The following is a 7,155-nucleotide window of genomic DNA, read 5'->3' as shown; positions in this document are numbered from 1 at the left end:
TTTTTAAAAAAATCTACACGTCAAAAGCAAGAATCCAATTTAAGTTCTTTTAACAGCCAGAAGCAAATATATGCCCTTTAGAAAGGAGACCTATCAGCCATGAAAAGTATTTGAACACTATAAATGCCCAGTGCTGAAGAGAAGGATACAGTATTTTATTATTTAGTTGCTTCATTTTTTATAGCGCATGTTACCATGGCAACTAGGTGTTGCAAATGACGCCAGTGGAGGCCACACTTGCTATTTAACTAAATTGCTACTGGGAGCATGTAGTCTCACAGATTTTTCTGAAACATTCTATTAAGGACATTTTTTTAAAGACATTCAAAAGGTAAGAAATGGCATTTTTGACCCAGAGAAGTAGAATTGTTATGTGTGCACTGTTCTCTGCAGGTAATATAATAGTTACACACAGGCTAAAGGATTTTCAAAACAAATGGAGATCTGTGGATAAATAAGGCCCACTGATAGTCTACAATTATTTACTCCTTACCAGGACCACTTTCCATAAGTACGGTAGACAAAAGTGCATAGCTCTATGACTCTAGCTAAAGAAAAGTGAGCAGGAGAGGAGGTGAAAGCAAGCCAGAGTGACAGCAGAATTGCAAAGGCTGGAGAGTGGTGCGGTGAGTCAGTGTAGTGGTGCAGCAGAGCAGGGATGCTAAAACCAAATTGTCTATTGGATGTGGAGAGAGTGACTATAATGAATAAGGTGATTCATCCACGGAACCCCAGAGGAACAGTAATGGAAGAACTGAGATCCTCTCAAATGGAGTCTAAGCTAGAACTAAGATGGAACCTTACTCACAGCCCCATGTTTGCATACCAGATACAGAGTTAGCTAGCTCCCTTGTTGAGGCAAGCTGAAGAAGGAATGTGCCTGGGATGAAAAGAAGAAGAATGAACAAAGAGCTCGATAGGAAGGAGCCAATACCCAGCCAGTTTCCTGTCCACTGAGCTCTTGGGAAGCTACTATTGAGGTTGGATATTGGATGTTTGTTTTTTTTTTTTTTTCTTGGAAAATAGGTAATTTAAACTGCTCCATGTGATAGTAGTATTAGACTTCCAAAACTATAATTCTATTCACTGAAAATAGAAACAATTGATCAGGAGCAGCAAAGAGCTGCTAAAACCCGTGCCTTCAACTCTAGACCTCAGATTTAATACACAGTGAGAGACTCCATTGTGCACCACGCCATTCCATTATGCACCTTTAGGAGCATGTGGTTGAGCTCATCCGGTTGTCTTGGAAGTAGACGCAGAGAGTCAACGTGAGTTTGGAGAATCTGCAAGTAACCCTATATTCTAAGAAGAGTTTCAAATAATTAGGACCAAGCATACTCCCCAGGACATACCAAGATATGATGAGGTGGAGTCTGGCATTCTAGCCATTATCCCAATCCAGTCTTTTCTTTCCCTACCCCCCCTCGAGAAGATTACGAACTGAGATGTCTTGGAAGAAAGGGGGAAAAGAAGAGGAAATTCTCGTTGCAATACAGAGCTTCGACCCCATGCCATCTAGAGGGAAGTCCATAGCTTTGAGAGGGAGTCTTTATCCTGCTTATAAGCTAAGGAAGAACACACGAATTTTAAATAGCTGCCATAACAACTAATCATAAAATTTGTATTTTAGAACAACACACATTTATTATCCTCCAGTTTTAGGAATGAGAATTCTGTAATGTCTCATTAAGCTGCAATCAGGGTGTTCACAGAGTTGCAATCCTTTCTGAAGGTGCCAGAGAAAAATTTTTCCTGGCCACTGTAAGTGTGGAGAAAATTCCTATATTATTTTACTTATGTCCCCTTTCTCTGCCTTCAATAGCAACAATAAAGCCTGCATAGGTCTGTGCTAGGTGCTCTGCATATGTGTTATGGCTGTTAACTTAGTGTTTTTATGGGACTCCTAACAAAGGGAGTGGGGGTGTCTCACACTCTTTCACCTGCTCTGGAGACCCTTTCCCTCCTACTGGGTTGCCTCATCCAGCCCTGGTACAGAGGTTTGTGCCTAGTCTTATTGTAACTTGTTTTGCCATATTTGACATCCTTAGGAAGTCTGCTCTTTTTTGAAGGGAAATAGAAAAGTAGATATTGGGTAGTGGAGAAGTGAGATGAGGGCTGGGAAGAGAGGAGGAAGGAGCAACTTCGGTTGGGATGTATTGTATGAGAGGAGAATGAACAAACTAATAAATGATACTTTCAAACCAAATCCAAAAACACTTCAAAAAGATAACTCACCTTAACCAAGTAGGCTTTATCCCAAAGATGCAGGATGATTCAACATACATAAATCGGTAAATATAATCTATCATATAAACAAATTGAAAGGTGAAAACTACATGAATATCTCATTAGAAGCAGAAAAGTCCTTTGACAAAATTGTCCACACCTTCATGATGACAGTCCTGGAAATAGGGCTACAAGTGACCTACCTCAACAGAGCAAGGGCAGTTTCTTCAAGCCCATAGCCAACAACTTAAATAGAGAGAAACTCAAAGCAGTTCCACAAAAATTAGGAATAAAACATGGTTTCCCGCTCTCTATATACCTATTCAGTGTAGTACTCTGAAGTCTTTTTATTTTGTTTTATAGAGACAGCGTTTCTCTGTCTGTAGCCCTGGCTATTGTGGAGCTTGCTCTGTAGACCAGGCTAGCCTCAAACCCACAGAGCCTCACCTACCTCTGCGTCCCTAGTGCTGGGATTAAAGGGGTTCATCACCAATCCCTTAGCTAGAACAATAAGAAAGCTATAGGAGATCAAGGGGATACAAAAGGGAAAGGAAAAGAAAACTAGCTTTCTTCGCAGATAATATCTTTTAATGTATCTTTCTTTGCAGATAATCTGATAGCATACGTAGGTTGCCCCAAAAATTCTACTAGGAACGTTCTACAGCTCAGAAATACCTTCTGCAAAGTAGCTGGATGCAAAATCAGCTCAGAAATATTAGCAACTTTCCTATATGCAAATGATAAATAGATTGAGAAAGAAACCAGGGAAACAACTTTCACAATAGCCTTAAATAATATAAAATATTTTGAGCTAACTCTAACCAAGCAAGTAAAAGACTTGTATGACACTGAAAAAATAAATTAAAGAAGATATATGAGAAGATAAAAAGATCTCCTATGCTCATGGATTGGTAGGATTAATATAGTAAAACTGGCCCATCTTACCAAAGGCAACCTACAGATTCAATGAAATCCTCATCAAAATTTCAACACTTTTTTTTTCCCACAGACCTTGAAAGGACAATTTTTAGCTTCACACAGAAACATAAAACAAGCCAGGATAGCTAAACCAAACCTGAAGAATAAAAGAACTGCAGGAAGTATCACCGTTCCCGACCTGAAATTTTACTACAGAGCAATGATAACAGCATTGCATTGGCGCAATAACAGACATCGGATCAATGGAACTGAACTGAAGCCCCAGACATAAATCCACACACCTATGGACTCCTGTTTTTTTTATATTAAAAAAAATCCAAAAAATACACACTGGAAAAAAAAAAGACTGCATCTTCAATAAATGGTACTGGTCAAAATGGATGGCTACATGTAGAAGAATCCAAACAGATTCATACTTATCAACCTGCACAAAATTCAACTCCAAATGGATCAAAGACCTCCACAAAAAAAAAGATACACTGACACTAATAGAAGAAAAAGTGAGGAATTGTCTTGAATTCACTGACACCGTGACTTTCTGAACAGATTACCATTAGCACAAACAAGTAGATCATTAATTAATAAGTGGGATCTCATAGAAGTAAAATCTTCTGCAAAGCAAAAGACACTGTCATTTGGACAAAGTGACATCCTAGAGAATGGGAAAAGGTTAATATCCAAAAGGTATGCTAACTCAAAAAACTATGTCAAGAGAACAAATAACTCAATTAAATAGTGGGGTACACATCTAAACAAAAAATTCTCCAAAGAGAGAACTCAAAAACTGATAAAGCTAAGCAACCCTGCACAGGCCATTTGACTAACTGCTTCTATGCAGTTTCTGTGTAACCTTTTGAGAGCATCCTGCCTTAAGGCCTTATAGGGGTTCTTTATATACTATGAATAAGAATTCAGCTATCTGTAGACAGTGACTCTCCTCTCCTTTTTGGTAGGTCACATTTTCTAGCATGTTTTGGCAATGTTTCTTGATGAACAAAGATTCTAACCAATTGATATCTTAGATTTTCTACCTTTTAGGAATCCTTTCAGAGGACCAACAGAGTCAACTAACCTGGGACCAAGGGGTTTTACAGAGACTGAAGCACCAACAAAGGACCATGCAGGGACTGGACCTAGGCCCCTACACATATATAGCTGATGGGCAGCCTGATCTTCGTGTGACTTCCCTAGTAAGTGGAGCAGGGGCTGTCTCTGACATGGACTCTATTGCCTGCTTTTCCATCACTTCCCCTGCGTGGAGCTGCCTTCTGAGCCTCAGTCCTGATGTGACTTGATGTGGTGGGATGAGTTGGTAGGGGGGTGGGGCTCTCCTTTCCTGAGGAGAAGGGGAGGGAGAAGAGGGGGAAGACAGTGGAAGGGTGGGACCAGGAGAAGAGGAAGGAAGAGGCTACAATCTGGATGTAAAGTGAATAAATAAACTTATAAAAAAGAAAGGAAAACTTTGTTATTTTCTTGTCGGTGAAGTAATTCAGAGACACCTTTATTAGTCTGAAGTGGTAATTACTATAGACTCTACCTAAGATGCTCATTCACCTATATGTGGCTTAGGGCAGGGAATAAAGAAATATCCAAGAGCATCACATTTGTAGCTCACCTGGTTCAGGATATTTAATAATGTATTTGAAAACTGTAGTTTTAAGTAAAAAAAAAAATTTTCTGAGGTAACCTTCCTCTAGATTGGCAGAGAATAATTTTGAGGAGGTCATTAAAATCTGGCAGATAAATACTTGGTCTTCCTTTTCAATTCCCTTCATTCTCTATAAACAAGAAGCCGGCTGTATCCTTCTGCGTTCACATAGGCAAGTGTGTTACATTCAGACATACACATCCAGCCCCTGCCATGATAAACAAGCCTGCTAGTCTTAGCAGCCTTAGGTAGCCCCTTTGGTAGAGCCAATGGTTCTTACCACTTTCAAATAAATAAATTCATTTACTTAAAAAGAGCAAAATTTAATAACCTTTGTTCATAAAAAAAAAAAATTACAAAAATGTGCTTGAAAATGTGATCTAACAAACAAGAGCCTTTATTCACTGTCTATGAATAGCTGGATTCCTATTCACAGTACATAAAGAACATCCCACTGTAACTGACTGTAGACAGAGGGCTTGGGGTCTATCCCCTTTCAGGATGCCTGGGTCTCCTGCTGACTCAGCCCACCTGAGCCCTTAGTACCTTTTCAGGGGTGAGATGACACTTAGTTAGCGCCATGATTATCACCAAGGAATCAGGAGAGAATCTAGGGTTTGAGTTACTCAGCTGCCCTCTTCCTCTTGCCGTTAGTGCTCCCTCGGTCAGTACTACTGCATCCTCCCAGAGATACAAGCGTAGGCAGGAACAGGCTCTGTCGTTTCTTCCTCTCAGTCTATTTAACACTGTTCTTCATTTTCATTCCAAGGGGAAAAGGTGCTAGGTCAGTGGTTCTCAATCTGTGGGTCGCGACGTCTTCAACAAACCTAAACCTCTGTCTCAAAAAGTATTTACACTATGATTCGCAGCAAAATTACAGCAGGGAAGTAGTAATGGTATAATTTTATGGTTGGGAGTCAGAACAACACAAGGAACTATATTTAAGAGTTGCATGCAGCATTGGGAAGGTTGAGAACCACTGTGTTAGGCAGTGGGCTGATCACAACTTTCCGGAGAAGTGGCCCCCAACGGCTCTTCCTTCTCAAGCTCCTTTGCAATGTGATCTTCTTCAAGTTCTACCCTCCAGGTGGGATTTTTTTTTTCTCCTCCTTGAGTCTGTCTGGCTTCTGATTCACTTTGATCAAACTGCATCTCTCTGCTTCTATGCTTCAAAAGGCTGCTGTTCCTCTGTCACTCTTGGAGCACTGTCACCACCTCAGGAGCAAGCCCAGGACAGCTTGCCTGAGGAGAACGGACCTTGAAGATAGAGACAAACCATTGGTTTATCTGAGGCCACTGTAGGCCAGATGGCCACTGGTCCAGGCAGAAGTTGATCACACTGACAATGGCAAGCCCAGCTCAGGCAAAAGTACCTCACTCAGATAAATCTGGTTAGATGATCTGCAGATCAAGAGACCAACAAATGGGACTTTAGGAGACTGGTTTTCTGAAGTGGCTTGGAGCAATGGGCCATACTTTCCTTAACTCCTTTTTCTTTCCACATGTCTCTTATGAGAAAGGCAGGTTTTCATCTTCTCTCCCTTCACACATGGATCCTGCTTAAATGCTGGCCATTATCTCTCTTTCTGGGACCATCAGTCCTCACGGTGCAATCTGAGTAGCAGAAAGAGCCTTGTCTCTCCAATCTAGACGAGACTCTGAGTTAAACAGGCTCAGTTCATGATATACCAACGACAGCTAAGGGAGTTGAAAAGTTGTCTTTCAGTAAAGCGTGGCTCCTGAGAAACAACTCTGTGGTGGTTACAGATTCAAACAAACAAAAAACCAAAAAAAAAAAAAAAACTTACTCTGTATGCAGGAGTTGATGGGCTCTGTATGTTTTGTAATAATTAATTTACTTGAAAATAAGCAAGTAAATTTGTCCTAATCCTCTGTGGGAAAGGTGTAGATCAGGAAGTGGGTGTGGGAAGTAAGTGGTCATACTGAAGCTGAGACACAAGAGAAGCAAATGCTAATGACATTTTTAAACATTATCTTCCCAGCAGGTGTGAAAGCTATGTGTGGGGACAATGCGGCACACTGTAGATTCCTCAGTGCTCCAGGGGAGGATTTGAATTCATGGTCTCTGGCTAATCTGTGGACTCAGAGGCTATTTCTTGCCTTGTAACAGACTGAATGTGCCATAAAAATGTCCAACTCTACCAGCCATGAAGCACAGGGGACACCTACCTCAGCTCCACCAGACTGGAAAACCAGCTTTTCAGTTCCCTGTTTGCTTTCTTTGGAGTCTAGAGCAGAGAGGAACAATGGAAAGAGAAAAGAGTAAGCTCAAGATAGAGCTGTGCTCTTTCGAAGCTCAGACTATGCGAGGACTTGGG

Source organism: Psammomys obesus, unplaced genomic scaffold, assembly GCF_907164565.1.
Source record: "Psammomys obesus unplaced genomic scaffold, mPsaObe1.curated_primary_1811, whole genome shotgun sequence".
NCBI classification, from domain to species: Eukaryota; Metazoa; Chordata; class Mammalia; order Rodentia; family Muridae; genus Psammomys; species Psammomys obesus.
The sequence above is the reverse complement of the archived record's forward strand: the minus strand, read 5'-3'. Positions refer to the sequence as shown.